Raw genomic sequence first — 26,307 nt, 5'->3', positions numbered from 1 at the left:
GTGTTAGCCAGGATGGTCTCGAACTCCTGACCTCGTGATCCGCCCGTCTCGGCCTCCCAAAGTGCTGGGATTACAGGCTTGAGCCACCGCGCCCGGCCGAGAAATTTATTTTCTTACAATTCTCGAGGCCTGAAGTCAAAATCCGTATCACTGGGCCAAAAAGAATTTGTTGTTGTTGTTGTTGTTTTGAGATAGAGTTTTGCTCTTGATGCCCAGGCTGGAGTGCAATGGCACGATCTTGGCTCACCGCAACCTCCGCCTCCCAGGTTCAATGATTCTCCTGCCTCAGCCTACCAAGTAGCTGCGATTACAGGCATGTACCACCTTGCCCAACTAATTTTGTATTTTATTAGTAGAGACAGGGTTTCTCCAGTTTCTCCATGTTGGTCAGACTTGTCTCGAACTCCCGATCTCAGGTGATCCGCCTGCCTTGGCCTCCCAAAGTGCTGGGATTGCAGGCACCAGCCACTGCACCCAGCCATTTTTTTTTTTTTTCCAGAGGGAGTCTCAGTGGCCCAGGCTGGCGTGCAGTGGCACAATCTTGGCTCACTGCAACCTCTGCTTCCCAGGTTCAAGTGATTCTTCCACCTCAGCCTCTCGAGTAGCTGGGACTACAGGCGCCCACCATCATGCTCGGCTAATTTTTTTTTTTTTTTTTTTTGAGACTGAGTCTGGCTGTGTCGCCCAGGCTGGAGTGCAGTGGCCGGATCTCAGCTCACTGCAAGCTCCGCCTCCTGGGTTTACGCCATTCTCCTGCCTCAGCCTCCCGAGTAGCTGGGACCACAGGCGCCCGCCACTTCGCCTGGCTAGTTTTTTGTATTTTTTAAGTAGAGATGGGGTTTCACCGTGTTAGCCAGGATGGTCTTGATCTCCTGACCTCGTAATCCGCCCGTCTCGGCCTCCCAAAGTGCTGGGATTACAGGCTTGAGCCACCGCGCCTGGCCAATTTTTATATTTTTAGTAGAGATGGGCTTTCACCATGTTGGCCAGGCTGGTCTTGAACGCCTGACCTCAGGTGATCCGCCTGCCTTAACCTCCCAAAGTGCTGGGATTACAGGCGTGAGCCACTGCAGCTGGCCACTGGGCCAAAATTAAAGTGTTAGCAGAGCTTCCCTCCTTCCAGAGGCTCTAGAGGAGAATCTATTCCTTGCCTCTTCAACTTCTGGTGGCTGCTGGCATTCCTTGACTTGTGGTCACATTGCTGCAATCTTCAAAGCCAGCACATCTTCAAATCTGTCTGCTTTGTGTTCATATTGTCTTCTCCTCTGTGTGTGTCACATCTCCCTCTGCCTCCCAGTTAGAAGGATACGTGTGATTGCATTTAGGGCCCACCCTGATAACGCAGGATAACCTCCCCATCTCAAGGTCCTTCCTCACATCCACAAATGTTACCCTTTATCCAAAGAATGTAACATTCACAGGTTCCAGGAATTAGGGCCTGATATCTATAGGAGGCGATTTCTCAGCCTACTACAGCAGGTTACGTCAGTGTCTGTTTGGGGAAGCTTCATTTAAACTGGGGATGGTCAGAGAAGGCCTCTCCAAAAAAGAGATGCTGTCCACAAGATGGAAAGGATGAATAGGAGTTCGCCTGGGGAAGACTGGGGAAGAGTGTGCTAGAGAGAGGGAATGGCGTGTGCAAAGCCTGAGGTGAGAAAGCCTGCCTTGTGGCTAGGAGGGCCAGCAATGGGATCAATAGAGAAAGATGAGCTGGGACCTGAAAACCAGGAAGCCACATTAGGGATTTTTGTCTTTAAGAATAAGTTAGAGGCTGGGAACAGTGGCTCACGCCTGTAATCTCAGCACTGTGGGAGGCTGAGGTGGGCGGAGCACCTGAGGTCGAGACCAGCCTGGCCAACATGGTGGAACCCCTCCTCTACTAAAAATACAAAAATTAGTGGGGTGTGGTGGTACATGCCTGTAATCCCAGCTACTCAGGGGGCTGAGACAGGAGAATCGCTTGAACCTGGGAGACGGAGGTTGCAGTGAGCCAAGAGCATGCTGCTGCACTCTAGCCTGGGCGACAGAGCAAGACTCCATCTCAAAAAAAAGAAAAGAAACGAAAAGAAAAATAATAAGTTAGAGCCAAATAATAAGTAAATAAGAGCCACCAGAGTCAAACACAGTGGCTCATGCCTATAATCCCAGCCCCTTGGGAGGCCGAGGTGAGAGCATTACTTGAGCCCAGGATGAAACAGTTCAAGACCAGCCTGGGCAACATAATGAGACCCCATCTACAAAAAAAATTTTTTATTATTAATTGGGCGTGATGGCACATGCCTATAGTCCCAGCTACTCTCGGGAGGCTGAGGCAGGAGGATGTCGAGCCTAGGAGTTCAAGGCTGCAGTGAGCTATGATCATACCACCACGCTCCAGCTTGGGTAAAAGAGCCACTGAAGGCTCTGGCATAGGGCAGGACAACATGGTCTCACATATTTTGTTTGCTTGTTTGTTTGTTTGTTTGTTTGAGATGGAGTTTCACTCTTATTGCCCAGACTGGAGTGCAACGGCAGGATCTCAGCTCACCGCAACCTCCACCTCCCAGGTTAAGAGGTTCTCCTGCCTCAGCCTCCCGAGTAGCTGGGATTACAGGCATGCACCACCACTCCTGGCTAATTTTGTATTTTTAGTAGAGACGGGGTTTCTCTATGTTGGTCAGGCTGGTCTAGAATTTCCGACCTCAAGTGATCCATCCACCTCAGCCTCCCAAAGTGCTGGGATTACAGGCATGAATGACAATGCCCGGCTTTGCTATGCTTTTTTTTCACATGCTAACTAAACATTCATATTAGCACCTAGTTTTGTATTTATTTATTTATTTATTTATTTATTTATTGAGATGGTGTCTCACTCTTGTTGACTGTGCTGGAGTACAGTGATGCGATCTTGGCTCACTGCAACCTCTGCCTCCCAGGTTCAAGTCATTTTCCTGTCCTAGCTTCCTGAGTAGCTGGTATTACAGATGCCTGCCACCACACCTGGCTAATTTTTTGTATTTTTAGTAGAGACAGTGTTTCACCATGTTGGTCAGGCTGGTCTCAAACACCTGACCTCATGTGATCCACCTGCCTCGGCCTCCCAAAGTGCTGGGATTACACATATGAGCCACCACACCCGGCCTAGTTTTCTAGTTTCGTATTTATAATTTTGAATTTTACTTTTTTTTTTTTTTTTTTTTTTTTTAGGAGTCTCACTCCATTTCCAGGCTGGAGTACAGTGGCACAATCTCAGCTTACTGCAACGTCTGCCTCCTGGGTTCAAGCGATACTCCTGCCCCAGCCTCCCGAGTAGCTGGGACTACAGGTGCGTGCCACCACACCCAGCTAATTTTTGTATTTTTAGTAGAGACGGAGTTTCACCATGTTGGCCAGGATGGTCTCGATCTTGACCTCATGATCCACCCACCTCGGCCTCCCAAAGTGCTGGGATGGCAAGTGTGAACCACCATGCCTGGCCTTACTTTCTTTTCTGAAAGAAGGCTCCTGAGCTTGTGTGAGCTTTAGGCCTCACCAAAGCTACACCTGTTAACCCAGTAGCTTTAACTATTTTAATGTGCCCAACGAAGGACTAAGAAGCGCATGTTGCTAGCAGCCTTGCCTAGTCTGGAGCCAGTGCGTGAACACGGCCAGAAGGCATCGGGATCCCTTTCTCTTCCCACCCCCACACTGAGCTCCATGAGCGCAGGAACTTCTTGTCCCTTTCTAGGCACTCATCACAGCACCTGGCATATGGCAGGCCTTCAGTCCAAAGATGGTAAGTGAATGAACCTGTGATGTACAAATGAAGGATGCTGCTGCTTGGTTTCTGGGAGTTGGGAGTTGGGGAACACACTTAAAGGCACTATGGCACATGAGTTGGCTGACCTGAGCTTTCCCAGGAGTTCCTGTGTGGGGCTGAGCCTAGACCAACGCCCCAAGGGCTGATGAAGGAGGGAGGGAGGACAAGATAAGACGGCCTTGGCTGATGAGCAGGAGGACATGTGCTTCCCTCCTCACTAAGCCACAGAATCACCTCTCAGAGATTTTTCTAGTAAGGGTTCCTGACCTCATGTCAGTGGGACCTAAGCAAAGGTTTCCTCTGTCCCCTGACCTGCAGCTGAACCTCAAATCCCATTGGTTCTCAGGGGTACAGGATGGACAGACAGCAAAGCACTCAGCAAGTGAAGTGGGAAGAGACACAGTTTACACGACCTCTCTGGGTGTCAGATTCTGGGATATGTGTAACTTTAGGCAGGTTGCTTCACCTTTCGGAACCTCGGCTTCCACATCTGTGAAATGGAGCAATAAAAGTTTCTACTTCACAAGGTTGTGATGAGAATTAAGTGGAAAGAGACCTGTAAAGCAGTTAGCACAAGGCTTGGCACATAGTAAGTGCCTGATAAGTATTTATTATTAAGACCAGGCACAACTGGCTAGGTTTGGTGGCTCATGCCTGTAATCCCAGCACTTTGGGAGGCTGAGGCAGGCAGATCACCTGAAGTCAGGAATTCGAGACCAGCCTGGCCAACATGGTGAAACTCCGTCACTACCAAAAAAATACAAAAATGAGCCGGGCATGCTGCTGCCCACCTGTAGTCCCAGCTACTGGAGAGACTGAGATGGGAGAATCACTTGAACCCAGAAGGCGGAGGTTGCAGTGAGCTCAGATTGTGCCACTGCACTCCAGCCTGGGCAATGGAGTGAGACTCCATCTCAAAAAGTAAAATAAGGCCGGGCGTGGTGGCTCAAGCCTGTAATCCCAGCACTTTGGGAGGCCGAGACGGGCGGATCACGAGGTCAGGAGATCAAGACCATCCTGACTAACACGGTGAAACCCCGTCTCTACTAAAAAAAATACAAAAAACTAGCCGGGCGAGGTGGCGGGCGCCTGTAGTCCCAGCTACTCGGGAGGCTGAGGCAGGAGAATGGTGTAAACCCAGGAGGCGGAGCTTGCAGTGAGCTGAGATCCGGCCACTGCACTCCAGCCTGGGTAACAGAGCGAGACTCTGTCTCAAATAAAAATAAAAAAAATTAAATTAAATTAAATTAAATTAAGTTAAATTAAATAAAATGGACTTCCTTATGTCAGTTCCCAATTTCTTTTTCCCTGACATTTCATTGGTTTCTGAAGTCTTGCTGTCCAATAACAACCTACCATTCTTGTCCAATCACCCCATTTTATTTATTATTGCTATTATTTTGAGGCAGGGTCTTGCTCTGTCACCCAGGATGGAGTGCAGTGGCACCATTTCAGCTCACCACAATCTCTGCCTCCCAGATTCGAGTGATTCTCGTGCCTCAGCCTCCCAAGTAGCTGGGATTAGAGGCATTTGTACTTTTAGTAGAGATGAGGTTTCACCATGTTGGCCAGGCTGGTCTCAAACTCCTGACCTCAAGTGATCTGCCCACCTTGGCCTCCCAAAGAGCTAGGATTACAGGTGTGAGCCACCATGCCTGGTCTATTTATTTATTTATTTATTTATTATTTTTGAGACAGAGTTTCACTCTGTTGCCCAGGCTGGAGTGCAGTGGCACGATCTCAGCTCAATGCAACCTCTGCCTCCCAGGTTCAAGTGATTCTCCTGCCTCAGCCTCCCGAGTAGCTTGAATTACAGGTGCATGACCCCACGTCTGGCAATTTTTTTTTTTTTTTTTTTTTTGAGACAGAGTCTTGCTCTGTCGCCCAGGCTGGAGTGCAGTGGTGCAATCTCGGCTCACTGCAAGCTCTGCCTCCCGGGTTCACTCCATTCTCCTACCTTAGCCTCTCGAGTAGCTGGGACTACAGGTAGGTGCCACCACGCCCAGCTAATTGTTTTGTATTATTAGTAGAGACGGTGTTTCACCGTGTTAGCCAGGATGGTCTCGATCTCCTGAACTCGTGATCCGCCCACCTCGGCCTCCCAAAGTGCTAGGATTACAGGCGTGAGCCATCGTGCCCAGCCCCTGGCTAATTTTTGTATTTTTAGTAGAGATGGGGTTTCACCTTGTTGGTCAGGCTGGTCTTGTACGCCTGACCTTGTGATCTACCCACCTCGGCCTCCCAAAATGCTGGGATTACAGGCGTGAGCCATCGCGCCCGGCCTGCATTCCCCTTTGAGATGCATTTAGGATCTTTCCAGATGACTTGTCCAAGGTCACACAGGAGTCAGATGGCCTTTCCACTACCCCATGGCATAAATGCATAGTTACTCTGTGAGCTAATACAATTCAGAATTCAGAGCTCTTGCCCATGGTCACCAGTGGAATCCACCAGGCATCTCCCTGGCCCTGCTCTCCTCTCTTCTCCTCATCTCCTGGGATCCCATGATTCAGGGCAAGCTGGGCTTCAGGATGTGGGCAAGAGGGGTTTTAGATGGAAGGGTCTTTCCTCCACGACAGAATGGTAAGCCACTCCTGGTCTGGACTTAATTGTTCCAAGATGTCGTTAGAATTGGTGGACACTTTTTTTTTTTAATGATTAGCAAAGGACAAGGCTTTTGGTGGTCATTAGTATTGTTCATCAAACATTCCACTTCTCCCCATTGTGGGTACATGGTAGCATGAACTTCCCTGTCTCTTCAGAGTTAAGTGTAGCTCTGTGATGTACTTTGTCAAAAAAAAAAAAAAAAAAAAAAAAAGGAAATAACATGTATCACTTCCAGGTGGGTGCTCTAAGAGCAACATGCAATTTACTACATTTTCTCTTGGCTCCAGGAATGACAACTGGCAATGTTCAAGCTGGTGGCTGCTCTATCAACTTTGAACCTGGAGTAAAGACAGCACAAAACAGAGCCCACGACAGTCCCACAATGCGTGTTTGAAGCCACTCACTAGGCGGTTGTTACTGCAGCACAACGCAGCCCATCCTGACTGATACAGGGTCATGTCTGGTGAGTCAAAGCCACGAGCCTGGTGAAAACCTACCATGGCCCATCCTTTTCTTAAATCTGAGTTTGGAGACTCCAAGCCCACTTCCCTGGTCTCTCAGATAAACCTGTTGCAGAGGAAAGAAAGATATTCCCTGGTGGCCTGATTGGAATGAAAAACTTCAGGATTGAGAAGGCAGGGGATTCTTAGACCTTAAAAAGCATTCTATGTTAGACAAGTTAGAGGCTGAGTGAGCCATTTCCCAGTTGAACGTCCTTGGGCTGGTGGAAGATTAAATGAAGTACATACACCAAGTGCCTAACATAGCACACTGTGAGCTCTGGACACAAAGATACCCACCAAAACCTTGTCATTAATTAGAAACCAAGAATCCAACAATAGAAGAACAGTTAACTAATTATGGTACGTTCAGGTACTGCTACATAGCTAAAAGGGGGGACAAGAAAGGAAGAAGGTAGGGCAATGTAATATGTAGGTTATGATAGAACATTGTTAAGTGAAAAGAGCACGTTATCAAACAGGTTAGCTTTGGAAACAGACCCAGAATTGAGTCCCAGCTCTCCTAGCTGTGTGTCTTGGGCAAGGCTTTTTTTTTTTTTCTTTTTTTGAGACGGAGTTTTGTTCTTGTTGCCCAGGCTGGAGTGCAATGGTGTGATCTTGGCTCACTGCAACCTCCGCCTCCTGGGTTCAAGCGATTCTCCTGCCTCAGCCTCCCGAGTAGCTGGGATTTACAGGCATGTGCCACCAACCCCGGCTAATTTTCTATTTTTAGTAGAGATGGCGTTTCACCATGTTGGTCAGGCTGGTCTTGAACTGCCTGGTGATCTGCCCACCTCGGCCTCCCAAAGTGCTGGGATTACAGGCGTGAGCCACTGTACCTGGTGAGCAAGGCTCTTAATTGCTCCAAACTTCACAGATTGGCAAAACAGAAGCTTAATAAATGTGAGCTATTACTCTATTGTTGTCATTATTAATAATAAATCTATGGGTCAGCGTTGGCTGGGCACCTGACTTCCATTATCGTAGCTCTGTGGTCTTGTAATCCATCTCCCCCATGACCTTGTGAAGTTGATCTTAATCCATTTTACACACAAGAATACTGAGGCTCAGAAAGGTTAAGCCAGTTGCCCAAAGTCCCCAAGTCACGAATAGGAGAGTTAAGATTTGAATCCAGTTTTGTCTGGTTGCAAAATTCACTCTCTTAACCATTGTGCCCTGCTGGCACCTGGCACAGGTAATACACTTTCATTGTCATAGGATTGCAGGGCTTTGTTTCTGATGGAGTCAGGGTAACTTTGAGACAGGGTGTCACTCACATTCCCTAGGCTAGAGTGCAGTGGCACCATCTCGGCTCACTGCAACCTCTGCCTCCCAGGCTCAAGTGATTCTCCTGCCTCAGCGTCCTGAGTAGCAGCTGGAACTACAGGCACACACCACTGTGCTGGCTAATTTTTGTATTTTTTTGTAGAGATGGGGTTTCACCATGTTGCCCAGGTTGGTCTCGAACTCCTGAGCTCAAGTGATCCACCTGTCTTCATCTCCCAAAGCGCTAGGATTACAGGCGTGAACCACCGCACTCAGCCCATCCTGGGTTACGTGACTTGTAAAGTTATACCTCCAAGGGAATACCACAGACAAGTCCAGGTAAATAAAATTGTCTGGTGAGCAGCTCTCAACTTTTAAGTGTTTACAGCCCACTTTTGAGTACTTGCAGCCCACTCACTTTCATGATAGTAAACAAGTCAGCAATGAGGAGCCCAGCCTCCAAGATGGCCTCATGATCTTCACCTCCTGGTGCTCACATACTTATATGGTCCTTTCCCACAATGAGCAGGGCTGACCTGTGTTACCAACAGGATATTGAGGAACAATAGTGCATAACTTCTGAAGCTAGACATAAAAGACAATGTGGCCTCCACCTTGTTCTTCCTTGCTCTGGAGGAAGCTCACCTCCATGATGTAAGGACATTAAAGAAGCCCACCAGAGGCCGGGCGCGGTGGCTTATGCCTGTAATCCCAGCACTTTGGGAGGCCAAGGCGGGCGGATCACAAGGTCAGAAGATTGAGACCATCCTGGCCAACATGGCGAAACCCCGTCTCTACTAAAAATACAAAAATTAGCTGGGCATGGTGGTGGGTGCCTGTAATCCCAGCTACTCAGGAGGCTGAGGCAGGAGAATGGTGTAAACCCAGGAGGCGGAGGTTGCAGTGAGCCGAGATCAGTGCCATTGCACTCCAACCTGGGTCACAGGGCAAGACTCCTTCTCAAACAAGCAAACAAACAAACAAACAAAAACAAAGAAGCCCAACAGAAAGGTCCACATGGTGAAGAACTGAGGCCTGCTGCCAACAGTCATGTTGGTGCACCATCTTGGAAGCAGATCCTCCAGCCGCAGTCAAGCCTTCAGATGACTGCGGACCTGGCTGACATCTTGGTTACAACTTCATGAGTGACCCCGTGCCAGTAGAACCAAGCTAAATCACTCCTGAAATCCAGATCCACAGAAACTGTGAGGTCATACATATGTATTATTTTAAGTCACTAAGTTTGGGGTAATTTGCTACACAGTAATAGATAACTAACACAACTATATTATCACGTACAAGGAAAAAAAACTTCCTCGAATATATTTTTTTAAAAAAATGAATTATCACATGGTCTCCTTTGTCCCCTTTGGCACATGGGCTGGAAGAACTAACCCTTCCATACAAACCATCCTCTTGTATGTACTCCCCTGGACAAACTCTCACAGCTCTTGATAAACACACCACCTTTCTCCTGCATCCACTCCAGAATAGGCCTCCCATCTATCCTCTGACTTGCAGCAAGTGAATGCCTTTTTGTACCATTCTGACAGTCCAATTCAAACAAAAAGCACTAGAACAATGTATACCCTGGATTATAGCAAAAATAAATTTTATGTGCTAGTAAAAACTTGGCAAGGCCAGGAGTGGTAGTGCACACCTGTAATCCCAGCACTTTCAGAGGCTGAGGCAGGCAGATCGCTTGAGCATAGGAGTTCAAGACCAGCCTGGGCAATGTGGCAAAACTTTACCTCTACAAAAAATACAAAAATTAGGCCGGGTGCAGTGGCTCATAACTGTAATCCCAGCACTTTGTAGGTGATCACCTGAGGTTGGGAGTTCGAGACCAGCCTGACCAACATGGTGAAACCCCATCTCTACTAAAAATACAAAATTAGCTGGGCGTGGTGGCTCATGCCTGTAATCCCAGCTATTCAGGGAGGCTGAGGCAGGAAAATCGCTTGAACGCAGGAGGCAGAGGTTGCAGTGAGCTGAGATCATGCCATTGCACTCCAGCCCGGGCAACAAGAGTGAAACTCCATCTCCGAAAAAAAAAAAAAAAAAAATACAAAAGTTAGCTAGGAGTGGTGGCACACGTCTGTAGTCCCAGCTACTTGGGAGCTGAGGTGGGAGGATGGCTTGAGCCTGGGAAGTCAAGACTGCAGTGAGCTGAGATTGTGTCACTGCACTCCAGCCTGGGTGACAGAGTGAGATCCTGTCTCTAAAAAAAAAAAAAAAAAAAAAAAAAAGGCCAGGCGTGGTGGCTCACACCTTTAACCCCAACACTTTGGGAGGCCGAGGTGGTGGATCACTTGAAGTCAAGTTTGAGACCAGCCTGGTCAACATGGCGAAACCCTGTCTCTACTAAAAATACAAAAAATTAGTCGAGTGTGGTAGTGCGTACCTATAATCTCAGCTACTAGGGAGGCTGAGGCAGAAGAATCGCTTGAACCTGGGAGGCGGAGGCTGCAGTGAGCCGAGATCGAGCCACTGCACTCCAGCCTGAGTGACAGAGCGAGGCTCCCTCTCAAAAAAAACAACCAAAAAACCCTTGGTGATACCTTTCGGAGGCCATCCATAAGACCACAGCCTACCGTACGAAGTGGTTTCATCGATAGCTGTAAAAGAAAAAAAAACTTCACTTCTTTAAGCCCAAACCCCTCCTTCTGCTCTAGCTGGGGATGTGGGGGTTCTGTCCCCTCAATACGATCTTCTTCTAGGCCTCTCAAATCTATTCAGGACAACCAGCTGGAGAGAAGCTCCTCCTTCCTATGGTGAAATCTGCTTTCAGTGGAGAGGAGCAGGTCGTGAGACTTCGCAGTGGCCATACTCTGGTTCTGATTCAGAGCTGCTGCTTCTTAGCTCTGTCACCCTGGGTAAGTTACTTAACACCATTGTACCTGAGCTTCCTCTTCCCAGCTACGGAGCTAATAATAGCACTTGCCTCACAGAGTTGTTGAAGGGACCAAACAAGAAAAGGATCATCTAGAGTTTAGCACATTGCTTGGCAATTAGTAAGAGCTCCTTCTCTTTTTATTGTTAATCAAGAATAATAGCAATAGCCAGGCCTGGTGGCTCATGCCTGTAATCCCAGCACTTTGGGAGATCAAGGCAGGAGGATCACTTGAGCCCAGGAGTTCAAGATCAGCCTGGGCAAGAAAGCGAGACCTCATCTCTACTAAAAATTTAAAAAAAAATATATATATATATATATATAGGCTGGGCGTGGTGGCTCATGCCTGTAATCCCAGCACTTTGGGAGGCTGAGGTAGGCAGATCATCTGAGGTCGGGAGTTCAAGATCAGCCTGACCAACATGGAGAAACCCCATCTCTACTAAAAATACAAAATTAGCCAGGCGTGGTAGTGCATACCTGTAATCCCAGCTACTCAGGAGGCTAAGGTGGGAGAATCCCTTGAACCCGGGAGGCGGAGGTTGTGGTGGTGAGCCAAGATCACACCATTGCACTCCAGCCTGGGCAACAAGAGTGAAACTCTGTCTTTAAAATAAAATAAAAAAATAAAAATAGCTGGGCATGGTGGCACATGCCTCTAGTCCCAGCTATTTGGGAGGCTGAGGCAGGAGGATCCCTTGAGCCCAGAGTGTTGAGGCTGCAGTGAGCAGTGATCACACCACTGCACTCCAGCCTGAGCGACAGAGCAAGTCCCTGTCTCAAAAAAAAAAAAAAAAAAAAAAAGAGTTATAGCAATAATGATATCTACTAGGCCACGTGTGGTGGCTCACATGTGTAATCACAGCACTTTGGAAGACCCAGGCAGGCAGAACATCTGAGGTCAGGAGTTCAAGACCAGTCTAGCCAACATGGTGAAACCCCGTCTTTATTAAACAAACAAACAAAAATTAGCCAGGTTTGGTGGCACATGCCTGTAATCTCAGCTACTTGGGAGGCTGAGGCAGGAAAATCGCTTGAACCCAGGAAGTGGAGGTTGCAGTGAGCCAATATCATGCCACTGCACTCCAGCCTGGGCAACAGAGTGGGACTCTGTCTCTAATAATAATAATAATAGCTACTATTTAGTAAGGGCTTACCACATGGCTAGCATCCTTTACATGCACTGTCTCATTTAATCTTGTGAGACAGGGCCTCTTACTTCTCCCCATTTTAGAAATGAGGACGCTGAGGCACAGAGAGGTGAAGTGCTTTGCCCCAGATTACACAGACTCAGGTAATCAGGCAGAGGAACCCTCACCCTTAACCACTTTGCTCTGCAGCATCCCAAGAGGAATGGAGCGAAGGGCCCTGTAAACACTAGGAACGCTGCAGGGATTGAGGAGAACAGAAGGGGCAGAGTGAGGTCACGCAGTAAAGGAACAGTCCAGAGGAGAAGAGACTTTCCCAAGTGGCAGACACAGCGGTGGCATGGAGTCCTCTGTGAGCACCACCATCTGTCTGTCTTGTCTGTAGTGGGAGTGTTGGGCCTCGTGTGTGTGTGTGGCAGAGCCACCACACTCTCTAGCACCTGCTCTCCAGGACCCTGAGCTGCTACAGTGGCAGGGTGCCACAGCAGCATGGACACCCCGCTGAGGCCTGGGTTTGCCCATGCCAAGAGCCCTGCTGACAGCTCCGCCTTGCCCTTCCTGAACACCTGCTGTGGCCACAACACAGCACTGGCTCATTAAAATCAGGGTCTGCCAGAGGGGAAAGTCAGGCCATTTCATTCGCCAAGATGCAACAGCATAAGATGGTTGGACACAGTGGCTCACATCTGTAATCCCTTTGCACTTTGGGGGGTGGAGGAGGGCAGATAGATTGAGCCCAGGAGTTCAAGACCAGCCTGGGCAACATGGTGAAACCCCATCTCTACCAAAAATACAAAAGTTAGCCAGGAATGGTGGCATGTGCCTAGTAAGCAGCTACTCAGGAGGCTGAGGTGGGAGGATCCCTTGAGCCGAGAAAGTCAAGGCTACAGTGAGCCGTGATTGTGTCAGTGCACTCCAGCCTGGGCAATGGAGTAAGATATAGTAGCATAATATGGGACCAGTTTTGGCCCAACACCGTCGTCTGGTGTTGCTCAACCAGGAAAACAAACTCACAGAACCAGCAGTGTCCACAGCTCTGGGCCAGAGAGGGTCAGCAGGTTCGGGGCACTCTTCCTCCAGGCTCTGACCCCAGGGAACTCCTGTGATGCAAATAAATAATAATAAGAGCTGTAGAGGTGTCTATCAGGCCCCAAGCCCTGTGCGTTCTGTGCCTGGGAGTCAGAGAGGTTGAGTTGCTAGGAAAGGTGACCCAGCTGGTAAGCCTTCTGTTGACTGTGGCAAAGACAAGGGGCTACCTGCATGGACATGAAGATCACTGCGAAAGAAGAGGGACAGCTGAAGCCACTGGACACGGTGGATTTGGTGCAGCCCCTCAGAAAAGACTTATATGTGGGGAGGCAGGACAGTGTAGTGCTCTGGCTCTCAATCTAAGACGATTTTGTCCCCAGTGGACTTCTGGACATGTTTAGAGACATTTTGGTTTTCATATCTAGAGAGGGAGGTGCTATTGGCATCTGCTGGGTAGACACAAAGGATGCTGCTAATTATGCTGTGATGCACAGGACAGTCACCCACAACGCTGAATTATATGGCCCAAAATATCAATAGTGGTTGAGAGGGCATCGAGCCTCATAATCCACCAGGGGCATCACCAACAGGTGCTTAACCTCCTGCTCCCCCTTTGTAAAACTGGGGATACCAAATTTCTGCCTCACGGAGCTGACCTATTGCCCGTTAAGTGCTTTCTGCAGGCAGGCTCATAGTAATACTCCATCATTGTTGCTATGTTCATTATCAAGGACGTGCACTCTGCAGAAGAGCACTGACCAGGTAGACCCTGAGGAGGGCCATGAGAGAAACTGATCCAACGCTTGAGAGGGCGGAAGATGCTGGAAGAGGCCACAATTACCCATTCTGGCATTCGGTGCCTTCCCTGGTCTTGTTTCAGCCTACTTTGCTTGCCTGGCCTCTGGCCGCTCTGGGTGGTCTATTCAGTGGGCCGGCACACATGCAACTAATTCCTATGTCCACCATCCCCACCCCACAAGAACCTCTTCCTCCAAGGAGCCGTCTTGACCAGCCCAACCCTTAAGAATCACATAGCCCTTATCACAAATGGATCAATCGGGTGGCTACAGAGATACAAGACAAAATCATATCCAAAAAGACTCTGAAAAACAGACATACATTCTCAATTATACACACACACACACATGCAACCTCAAGATGCCTTATAGCCCTGGTCACAGACTGATCACAAATGTATTACCATACACATGCACACACACAAATACACAAGCATAACATGATCTCAGACAGGAGTCCTGTATACACATACACATTTATACAATACTGGCACACACAAAAAACCCCGATACATACCCCCCAAGGGGATGCTGTCACATTCACAAACTCATAAATTCACATAATGTGCATATTTAAATACAAACCCAGGAAAGCCCATAGGTCTCATACACACAGTTAACACCGAGGCATATAAAGATACACACCTGTCCATATACACAGAAATGTATTCTTGGCACACAACCTCATATACAGCTATTAATGTGCTTACATACATATATATACATTATTCAATGACACATACACTCCTATATATTCACCCAAACACACATATGTAACAGACATACAAAAAGACATTTAAAAAAATTCCATTTGTCCGTTTCTATACACATAGACGTCCTCCCATAGTACATTTTATTCATTCATCATTTATATTACAAAACATTGCTAAGGAAACTTCCTTGGTGTGACTTCCAAATTCAACCTTGTGTTACAGCTACAGGTGTAGACTAGCAAAAATGCATCGAGTAGGCTCATTTCTCCCTTTAAATTTCCACTTGCGGATACGCCTTGTGGATTTGTCCTCTCCCCGGCGAGCCCCCACCTCTCTGTGTTCCTTTTTTTTTTTGAGACAGCGTCTCACTCTGTTGCCCAGGCTGGAGTGCAGTGGCGCGATCTCGGCTCACTGTAGCCTCCGCCTCCCAGGTTCAAGTGATTCTCCTGCCTCAGCCTCCCAAGTAGCTGAGACTTCAGGCGCCAGGCCCAGCTAATTTTTGTATTTTTAGTAGAGACGGCGTTTCGCCATGCTGGCTAGGCTGGTCTTGCACTCCTGACCTCAGGTGATCTGCCCGCCTCGGCCTCCCAAAGTGCTGGGATTGCAGGCGTGAGCCACCGCGCCCGGCCCCTCTGTCCCGTTTTGACTGCCTAGTCCCCCAGGCCTCCGCTGGAAGGCGCTCACTAAAGGTTCACAGTCCGAAGCCGCATTCCCGGGCGCCCTCCCCGGCCCCTCCCATCCCACAGAGGTAGGGGTGGGTCCGTGGGTGTGGCAATGAACCACGTGTACCCACAGGACTCTCGAAGTGGGGGAGGGGGAGGGGAGGGGAAGGGGAGGGGGAGGGAGGGAGAGGGGGAGGGGAGGGGGGAGGGGGGAGGGGGGAGGGGGGAGGGGGAGGGGAGGGGAGGGGGAGGGGAGGGGGGGGAGGGGGAGGGGAGGGGGGCGCAGCATGCCATCCTCCTTTCTCCACCCAGCCCTACCCTCTCCGCTGTTCCCCTACCGGCCTTCCCCAGCCCAGCCCAACCTCAGCCGGCCGCGGGAGGAGGCGGGAGCTGAGGCTTCGAACTGCCCCCTCCCACCTCCGCCTCTCCCGCCTCTTCTCTCCCCCTTTCCTCTTTCTCCTCCCCCATCCCACTTCTTTCTCCTTTTCCTCTTTCTTTCTCCCCTCCTCCCTCCACTCCACCCGCCTCCTTTTACCCCGCCCTGCCAGTCGTCCTCCCACTCGCCCCCTCCGCCTCCCTCCAGCTCCGCCGCCAGAGGCTGAGTCATCGCTGCGGCGCTGCCGGCCGTGCTGGGAGAGCGGGCGAGCAGGTAGGGAGGGTGTGAAGCAAGCGACGCCGTGCGACCCGGCACCGCCGTCTGGGCCCTTTCCCGGAGAGGCCTGGGGAGGGGGCACTGAAGGGGGTTAGGGTCGCGGTGGGGGACGGGCGACGGCCCCGGAGAGGCACAGATCTTAACCCTCAATCCCCATCCTTACAGGAGCCACTTTGCAGCATTCTCAAAGAGCCGCACATGCAAACTAATACCTAACATTAGGGTGGCATCCGGGCCAGGCATCTCAAACTGATGGCCCACGGACAGATCTGGCCGGCACCTGATCTTTATTTGGTTCACACAGTGTTGTGTTTGTTTGTTCTGAAGTTTTAACTATTAATAGCTGCCAATACTTAAACATCACTCATTTCTTGGAAAATCAAATTCCCTACAGAAAAATTAGAATATATGGCAACGCATTTCCCATGATAACTCTAACCTATTTCTGAGTGGGGATACCTTTGTGTAGTCAGGACATTGCACCCTCCCTACCTGCTCGCCCTCTAGTTTGCCACAGTCTCTGCTACTCTTTACTGTTTCACCTAGGCCACTGAACTTCCTTTATGTTTCCTGCCAGGCCTCATATGGAATGATTTGTAGTCTAGTCCACCCCATTCATATTTTACATAGGGATTAGGAAGTGAGGGTAGGGCATTTCCCAAAGTCACATGTGGCCTTAAAGCTGAAGGGGAACCCCGCTTTTCCTCACCCACTAATCTTTTCTACCAAACCATTCTGACTCCTTTGGTATGCAGGCTAACATAAGGAATTCTTTTGTGAAAAGTGGGTTCCAGAAAATGATCTGGGGATCAGAGTAGACCCCAAATGGAAGGTGATTTGGAGTGTACAGCAGCTCCTCTTTGGAGTTGATGGTAGCTTCTCACACAGTCTTTCCCTTGGAGAGGCAATAGATGACAAAACTAGGGTGGATAGATAGATGGAACAGTTGGCCAATCTGGTATATTTGGTTATAATAAGTTGTTTTCGGGTCATTGGAAACCTGGCTTATGAGACACTGTTGCATAAGGGCTACAAAGGCAGTATGCCACTTTGCTTGGATTATTCTCTAGTCTAGTGCTTCTCAGCTCCTAATGTGTACATGATTCCTATAAAGTGTAGATTCTGGCTGGGCATGGTGGCTCACACCTGTAATCCCAGCACTTTAGGAGGCCGAGGCAGGAGAATTGCTTGAGCCCAGGAAATTTGAGACCAGCCTGGGGAACATGGTGAGATCCCAGTCTGTACAAAAAATTTACAAATTAGTTGGGTGTGGTAGCCTGTGCCACCTACTTGGGAGGCTGAGGCAGGATGATCCCTTGAACCCAGGAGGTGGGGACTATAGTAAGCTGTGTTTGTGCCACTATACTCTAGCCTGGGCAACACAGTGAGACCCTTTCACAAAAAAAAAAAAAGAAAAAGAAAATTTAAAGTGTAGATTCTGATTCAGTAGGGCTGGATGGAACCCAAGATCCTGCATTTCTGACAAACTTCCAGGTGATGCCAGTGTTGCAGGCCCCTAGACCCTCCTGCCTTTGAGTGGCAAGGCTGTGTACTCCTTGCAGTTCCGGTCTATTAATGGGTATCATTGCTGCATGACAGCCAAGAGAAGGGGTTTGAAGTCCCACCATGGACTTCACAGTGGATCTCAGCCTACCCCTTCACAGTCAGCTAACCTCAGGCAGGCTGCTCATCCTCTCTGTGCCTCCATTTTTCCATCTGTTCCATTGAAATCAAAGAATAGTTACTTCCTTAGGAGAATAAAACAGGCAGAATGAATGTGTGGCCCCAGCACAGTCTGTGCCTCATGGCAGGCCCTCTGTAAAGGTAGTCTCTACCATTGTGCACTGTCTTGTGGGCAGTGAAACCCAGAAGCGACGTGGTTAGGGAGTGGGATATGGAAGGGATATGTAAGGTATTTCAGGATAAGAATTGCACCCCTTGGCTGGGTGCGGTGGCTCATGCCTGTAATCTCAGCACTTTGGGAGGCAGAGATGGGCAGATCACAAGGTCAGCAGTTTGAGACCAGCCTGACCAACATAGTGAAACCCCATCTCTACTGAAAATACAAAAATTAGCCGGGCATGGTAGCATGCACCTGTAATCCCAGCTAATCCCAGCTACTCAGGAGGCTGAGGCAGGAGAATCACTTGAACCCCGAGGGTGGAGGTTGCAATGAGCTGAGATTGCGCCACTGCACTCCAGCCTGGGTGACAGAGCAACACAGCATCTCAAAAAAAAAAAAAAAAAAAAAGGAATTGCACCCCTTAATGTGGGCTTCTAAGCCATGCAGGGTGATCACTGTCCAGCCTACCTCTTAATGCTCTCCCACCTCTGTCCATGCTTCCACCACAATGGCCACCTATTAGGTCCTTTGGCCATGGTACCTTCTCCCTTCAGAGGCCTTGCACATGCTGTTCCTCATATTCCAAGCTGGCTGGCTCCTTCTTATCCTTCAGTCTCAGCTCCTGTGTTACTTCCTTGGAGGTACCTTCCCTGATCTCAGAAATCTAAAGGTTTAGCGTAGAAAGTGGGGAGCAGGGAACATCTCTTTGGGCTGCATGTACATAGGGAAGTCACTGTATCTACTTAGATTCTAAGTTTATTTAGAGCAGCTTTGGGTAGGGGTGAACTAAACGCTGCCTCTGCTAGTCTATACCATGCCTTTGTGCAGATTAGAAAAAGGGGTCAGACATAGTGGCTCACACCTGTAATTCCAACACTTTGGGAGGCCAAGGTGAGAGAAACACTTGAGGCCAGGAGTTTGAGATCAGGCTGGGCAACATAGTAAGACCTCAACTCTACAATTTTTTTTTTTTTTTTTTTTAAATTTTAGAGACAGAGTCCTGCTATGTTGCCAGGCTTCGTGCAGCATATAAACTGTACAGCCTTCAGTGGCAACCCTACTGCTAATGCTTCCCCAAGCTACCTCCTGATTCGCTTAATCCTCCTGTGCCTAGATTAAGTCCCTTTTATAAACTTTCTTAACCCCATAAAACTCATCACATTTGGGAGGCCGAGACGGGTGCATCACGAGGTCAGGAGATCGAGACCATCCTGGCTAACACGGTGAAACCCCGTCTCTACTAAAAAAAACAAAAAAACTAGCCGGGCGAGGTGGCGGGCGCCTGTAGTCCCAGCTACTCGGGAGGCTGAGGCAGGAGAATGGCGTGAACCCAGGAGGCGGAGCTTGCAGTGAGCCGAGATCCGGCCACTGCACTCCAGCCTGGGCGACTGAGCGAGACTCCGTCTCAAAAAAAAAAAAAAAAAACAAAAAACAAAAACTCATCACAATTGGGATTAGATATCTAGGGAATTTTTTTTTTTTTTGAGACGGAGTCTTGCTCTGTAGCCCGGGCTGGAGTGCAGTGGCCGGATCTCGGCTCACTGCAAGCTCCGCCTCCCGGGTTTACGCCATTCTCCTGCCTCAGCCTCCGGAGTAGCTGGGACTACAGGCGCCCGCCACCTCGCCCGGCTAGTTTTTTGTATTTTTAGTAGAGACGGGGTTTCACCGTGTTAGCCAGGATGGTCTCGATCTCCTGACCTCGTGATCCGCCCGTCTCGGCCTCCCAAAGTGCTGGGATTACAGGCTTGAGCCACCGCGCCCGGCCTCTAGGGAATTATTTATTTAAAATCTGTCCCCTACACTAGATTGTATTGCATCAAGGCAAAGACAAATCCGTCTTGTTCTAGGCTATATCACTAGTGCTTAGCATGGTTCTTGCACCATAGCAGATGCTCCACAAATGTTCTCTGAATATTTCAGGAGCTCATTCTCTACCAGGAAAGCTAGGACTCTTACTGAAACAATTGTGGCATAGGGTGAGACAGGCGCAGAGCTAAATGTGTGGTGCAGCCCCAAGGAGGAAGATGTCACTTCTGGCTGCGGGGATGCTCAGGAAGAGGTGGTGTTTTGGCTGGGTCTGACAGAACAGATGGAGTTCATTAGCCTTAGATGAGTGGGGGAGTGTTCTTGGCGTTGGGAATAGCAAAAGCAAAGGTGCAGAGGGAAAAAAGTTCAATGTGTTCCGAAGACAAGTCACAAATTGTGATCAGCAGAGTGGCCAAATGTGTTTTGTGAATTACCTGCCAATATTTATTTTAAAATCAGGAGATTTCACATAAAGACCCAGATTTTCCAATTGTCTTGAAAAATTGAAAGCTCCCACCAGGTAGCAATAGACTGGCACTGAGAAGTGGCCGTTCGTTTTGAAAGTGTGGGTTTACTCCAGTTTGCCACAGTCCTCACCTTTCCCAATTGCATAACACCCAGCTCTCTTCACTCATTACTGTCCCTTTCTGGCTTTGGAGATGGCAGACAGACCGTTTGATTGGCACACATGAGAGTTGTAAGGAAGATTGGTTCAGATCCTACAGACCCTTAAATGCCAGCTAATTAAGTAACCTGGTAACTCTGCAGGGAGTTCAGGGGTCTTCTTCAGTCCCATGGAATACTGTCCAAGTATCCCTTGGCAGAGCCATGCCTGACTTCAGAAGAAGGAACTTCAGGCCAAGAAGGTTGGTGAAGTTCTGGAAACCAAGGAAGCAGAGAGCTCCGCATGAGGCTTTCATAGAGAGAAATCAGTCTCTGTCTCTCCTAGACTGACCCATCAGTTTAGGCATGGTGCTGTGTGGTCTTGCTAAGAGGCAGGGGTGGGTCCTGGGGAAGATGGATGGTGCTTCCAAAAGGCTAAATTTTTATTTTTTGAAATGGAGTCTCGCTCTGTTGCCCAGGCTGGAGTGCAGTGGCGCGATCTCGGCTCACTGCAAGCTCCACCTCCCGGGTTCACACCATTCTCCTGCCTCAGCCTCCCGAGTAGCTGGGATACAGGTGCCCGCCACCACGCCCATCTAATTTTTTGTATTTTTAGTAGAGATGGGGTTTTCACCGTGTTAGCCAGGATGGTCTTGATCCCCTGACCTCGTGATCCACCCACCTTGGCTTCGCAAAGTGCTGGGATTACAGGTGTGAGCCACTGTGCCCGGCCCAAAAGGCTAAATTTTAATCTCAAAGGTTTCTGATTACTGACACATAGGTGATATCTAACTTGCTTTTGGTTAGCCTTGAATATTTTCAAATATAATCTTTAATATTTCTGTTACAATATTGTAGTTTTCTTCTGTTTATAAAAATAATACATCATTTGAAAAAAAATTGGAGAACATAGAAAAATAAAGATGGCCGGGCGCGGTGGCTCAAGCCTGTAATCCCAGCACTTTGGGAGGCCGAGACGGGCGGATCACGAGGTCAGGAGATCGAGACCATCCTGGCTAACACGGTGAAACCCCGTCTCTACTAAAAATACAAAAACTTAGCCGGGCGAGGTGGCAGGCGCCTGTAGTCCCAGCTACTCGGGAGGCTGAGGCAGGAGAATGGCGTAAACCCGGGAGGCGGAGCTTGCAGTGAGCTGAGATCTGGCCACTGCACTCCAGCCTGGGTGACAGAGCGAGACTCCGTCTCAAAAAAAAAAAAAAAAAGAAAAATAAAGATGAAGATAATAATCTATAGTAATCCTCCCACCCAGATGTAACATGTTAACATGTTGGTGAATTTCCTTATGTCTATTTTTTTCAGTGTCTTTATACTTTTTTGTTTTTTTTTTTTGTGAGACAGAGTCTCGCTCTGTCACCCAGGCTGGAGTGTGGTGGCATGATCTCGGCTCACTGCAAGCTCCACCTCCCAGGTTTATGCCATTCTCCTGCCTCAGCCTCCCGAGTAGCTGGAACTACAGGCGCCCACCACCACACCTGGCTAATTTTTTGTATTTTTAGTAGAGATGGGGTTTCACTGTGTTAGCCAGGATGGTCTCGATCTCCTGACCTTGTGATCCACCTGCCTCAGCTTCCCAAAGTGCTGGGATTACAGGCGTGAGCCACCACACCCGCCCTGTATTTATATTTTTTAAAAAACAAAGTTGGGAGGCTGGGCACTCATGGAAGAGGAAGGTGGCAGGATAGCTTGAGGCTAGGAGTTCAAGACCAGCCAGGACAACATGGATAGAACCCGTCTCAACAGAAAAAATTTTTTAACTAGCTGGACAGCAGCCAGCAATGCCTCTCTCAGGGCCTGGAGTCCTGGGTGAATCCTGCAGGTTTTTGGTTGCACTGGCCTAGGAAGGAAGTTGGGGTTTGTCAGGTGGGCTCTCCTGGGGGTCCTCTAGTGGCAGAGGTGAGTAGGGAATTATCCGAGGCATCTGGAGATGCATGTCCCTCAGTTTCCCTGCCCCTCCCTTTCTGAGTAGATGTACAAATGAGTGACCTAGGCTAAGAAGTGAGTTGCCACAGTGAAATGGGTTGGTTTTTGTCTTTGACACTTAGGGTCTGGGCCCCTCGCATTTGCAGCCTGTTGCGACAGACACAGGGAGCTCTATGTGCCAGCCTGTGGCTGCCCTGCTGTAGGGTGTTCTGGGGGTGGCGAGGCTCCTGTGCTCTCGTCCGGGGAGGGGGTGTGCTGTGCTGGGCACTCTATCCCTGAATATAGTTTATTTTTTCTACATTTGAATTCTGTTGTAGATTTATGTAAAAATACATTCTCTTTTTGAAAAATAAAAAATTTCACGTCTTAAAAAAAAATTAGCTGGGCAGGCCGGACAAGGTGGGTCAAGCCTGTAATCCCAGCACTTGGGGAGACTGAGGCGGGCGGATCACCTGAGGCCAAGAGTTTGAAACCAGCCTGGCCAATGTGGTGAAACCCTGTCTCTTTCTGCTAAAAATACAAAAATTAGCCAGGCGTGGTGGTGGGTGCCGGTAATCCTAGCTACTCAGGAGGCTGAGGAGGAGAATCACTCGAACCCAGGAGGTGGAGGTTGCAGTGAGCTAAGATCACACCCCTGCACTCCAGCCTGGGTGGCAGAGGGAGACTCCATCTCAAAAAAAAAAAAAAAAAAAAAAAAATTATCTAGGTCTAGTGGCACATGCCTGTAGTCCTAGCTACTTGGAAGGCTGAGGTAGGAGGATCTCTTGAGTCCAGAGGTTGAGGCTGCAGTGAACCAGGAATGCATCACTTCATTCCAGCTTGGGCGACAGAATGAGACTCTGGTTCAAAAGTGAAATAAAACAACATTGGAGTCATATTTCTTTTGCCCTTGATTTGCCCTTTTTCACTTAACATTATATGGTGAATCTTTGTGAGAATGTATTAATGCATTCCTTTCATAAAATTTTTACATAAAAATTAAATTCAGAAAAGAAAAATACTATATATTGACACCATTTTTCCAAGTTATTAAATATGCTTTGAAAAAACATTTTGTGCAGGGCGCAGTGGCTCCTGTCTGTAATCCTAGCACTTCGGGAGGCCGAGGTAGGCGGATCACCTGAGGTCAGGAGTTTGAGACCAGCCTGGCCAACATGGCAGAAGCCCGTCTCTACTAAAAATACAAAAAATTAGCCAGGCGTGGTGGCGGCGCTTATAATCCCAGCTACTTGGGAGGCCGAGGCAGGAGAATCGCTTGAACCCAGGAGGCAAAGGTTGCAGTGAGCCAACATCGTGCCATTGCACTCCAACCCAAATGACAGTGCAAGACTCTGTCTCAAAAAAAAAAAAAAAAATAATAATAATAATAATAATTAGCTGGGCAAGGTGGCAGGGACCTGTAATTCCAGCTACTCTGGAAGCTGATGCAGGAGACTCACTTGAACTCAGGAGGCAGAGGTTGCAGTGAGCCGAGATCCTGCCATTTCACTCCAGCCTGGGCTACAGACCATGACTCCATCTAAAAAAAAAAAGAAAGAAAAGAAAAGAAAAAACATTTTGCCTGTTTGTTTCCTTCCATTTTCAAAGTATAAGCAGAGATCTAACTCTGTTCATCTTGCCTAAACAGATAAAATTAATATTATCACCTCCATTTTACAGAGGAAGTTGAGACTCAAAAATGAAGTGATTGGGTCTGGCGTGGTGGCTCACACCTATAATCCCAGCACTTTGTGAGGCCAAGGCGGGCGGATCACCTAAAGTCGGGAGTTCGAGACCAGCCTGGCCATTATGGTGAAATGCTGTCTCCACTAAAAATACAAACAAATTAGCTGGGCGTGGTGACACGCGCCTGTAATCCCAGCTACTCAGGAGGCTGAGGCAGGAGAAGCACTTGAAGCTGGGAGGTGGAGGTTGCAGTGAGCAGAGATCGCGCCATTGCTCTCCAGGCTGGGTGACAGAGCCAGACTCCGTCTCCAAAAAAATTAAAATTAAAATTAAAAAAAATGAAGTGATTTACTCAAAATCAAGTAGCTAGCAGCCCTCGGAGGGCAGGACTACAAACCTCAGGACTTCTGAATCTAGGTTAGTGGTGCAGGGGAGGGCACGCACACAAGCCTGCTCCCCCTACCCCATTGCAGTTAGACAATGACAGCTGTGCTTTAAGTTCTGAGAATTAAGGATTTAAACTGAATGAAGTTAATTTGGGTGGACTTCATGGAAGCAGCAGGCTTCATGTAGGATCGGGAAAAGGTCTGTCAAATTCATAGGTACATTAGGCACCCAACCCTACTGACTCCCGGGCTAATAATAACTGGCCTTTGTCGTGGCAAGCCCCTTACTAAGCCTTTGAATACTCCTTATGTTAGTTAATCCTCACACCCAACTGTATGAAGCACTGTTATTTTCACCGATTTAAAATGAAGAAACAGAAGTACAGAGAGGGAAAGTGACCAGCTCAGGGTTGCACAGCTACTGAGTACCAGGGCAGAGACTTGAACTCGGTCCGCCTGGCCCCAGAGCGGGACCCGCCACTGCCTCCAGGCACCCTCCCTACCTGGGTGATGGCTGAGCCCCAGGCGGAGGCTTTGTCCCCCCAGCTGCGGAGAGCAGGGACTCCCAGACAGGAAGGGCCCCACCCGCACTGGTGGTGTGCAGAGGACACGCAGGCCTCGCTGGGATGATGCGGGCGGGGGTGCTGTGCGACAACTGCCTGGCGGGACAGGTCGCCTGAGCCCATTTCCACTGCCGCGCCGTTCTCAGGATTCCCGAAGGGGGAAAATAGATATTTAAAAAAAAAAAAAAAAAAAAATGGATTCCCCGGAGTATTCAGCATCCCAGCCGCCAGTCCTCAGTCACAGTATCTTGATTCCTCTTTGATTCTGAAATAAATTCCATCAAGAAAGAGTATCATGGCTGGGCGCGGTGGCTTACGCCTGTAATCCGAGCACTTTGGGAGACCCAGGAGAGTGGATCACGAGGTCAGGAGATCGAGACCATCCTGGCTAACACGGTGAAACCTGTCTCTCCTAAAAATAAAAACATTAGCCGGGCGTGGTGGTAGGCGCCTGTAGGCCCAGCCGCTTGGGAGGCTGAGGCAGGAGAATGGTGTGAACCCAGGAGGCGGAGCTTGCATTGAGCCAAGATCGCACCACTGCACTCCAGCCTGGGCAACACAGCGAGACTCCGTCTCAAAAAAACAAAAACAAAAACAAAAAAAACCCAAAAAAGAGTATCAGACTTGCAATCAAGAGATACGGCCTGAGTTCTAGTCCTGCCCCTGCCACGATCTGACTGTGTGACCTTGGGCCAGTCGCTTCCCCTCTCTGGGCGGCGGAGGTTAAAGCTGGCCCTTTTCCCCGTCTCTGCATCTCACATCCCCCTGCGACGTGGCCGTCGAGCTTTCGGGGTGCTGGGGGACACCAGCTGCGCGCAGGTCGCGGGGTCAGCGGGTGGCGGCCCGGGGAGCCGTTGAAACGGCTCCAGGATCCTGCGGAGACTTAGCCCCGCCCCACTGCCCTTCGGTGTGAAGGTCTGCACAAGGTCTCGGAGGCTCTTGCATTCCTCCCTCAGTCCCTTTTCCCTGGGGCAGCTCACGTGAATGGGCACCTATCCTCCAACCTGATAGCGCTCCTCGGCAGCTCGGCAGCCCTCGGTTCATCCTCCACAGAGCCGCGGGTGAGCGTTGTCAGGCACAGCCCTGCTGGCCCTTTCCGTTCTTTTTTTTTTTTTTTTTTTTTTTTTTTCTTTTTTGAGGTAGAGTTTCTATCGCCTCGGCTGGAGTGCAGTGGCGCGATCTCGGCTCACTGCAACCTGCCCCTCCGGGGCTTTTAGCCTCGTGCTTTAGCCTCCTGAGTAGCTGAGACTACAGGCATGCGCCACCACTGTGACCGGTCACAAGCAGGTTTCTTTGTTTCATTTTGTTTTGAGACAGGGTCTCACTCTATTGCCCAGGCTGGAGTGCAGTGGCATGATCTCGGCTCACTGCAGCCTCAAACTGTTGGGCTCAAGCAATCCTCCCACCTCAGCCGGCTAATTTTTGTATTTTTAGCAGAGACGGGGTTTCACCATT

At 49.1% G+C, this 26,307-nt stretch overlaps 1 protein-coding gene and 1 long non-coding RNA gene across 3 annotated transcripts in view; one reads left to right on the top strand and one right to left on the bottom strand.

The window, feature by feature from the left end:
* Positions 1–13,250: 13,250 nt before the first annotated feature.
* Positions 13,251–26,050, bottom strand: LOC139363727 (uncharacterized). Its single transcript, XR_011624554.1, has 3 exons — positions 25,857–26,050; positions 23,678–23,757; positions 13,251–13,292 (listed from the first exon to the last, which is right to left on the bottom strand). It is a non-coding gene; the product is annotated as an uncharacterized lncRNA (long non-coding RNA).
* LOC105482396 (La ribonucleoprotein 1, translational regulator) overlaps positions 15,986–26,307 on the top strand; it is a 155,955-nt gene continuing 145,633 nt past the window's right edge. For both annotated transcript variants that reach the window (XM_071098172.1, XM_071098171.1), the window contains exon 1: positions 15,986–16,042. The gene's annotated coding sequence lies outside the window, so the exon portion shown is untranslated. The remainder of the gene's footprint in view (positions 16,043–26,307) is intronic.

Source organism: Macaca nemestrina, chromosome 6 (assembly GCF_043159975.1).
Source record: "Macaca nemestrina isolate mMacNem1 chromosome 6, mMacNem.hap1, whole genome shotgun sequence".
Classification (NCBI taxonomy): Eukaryota; Metazoa; Chordata; class Mammalia; order Primates; family Cercopithecidae; genus Macaca; species Macaca nemestrina.
This window is presented reverse-complemented; position numbering and strand designations above follow the sequence as displayed.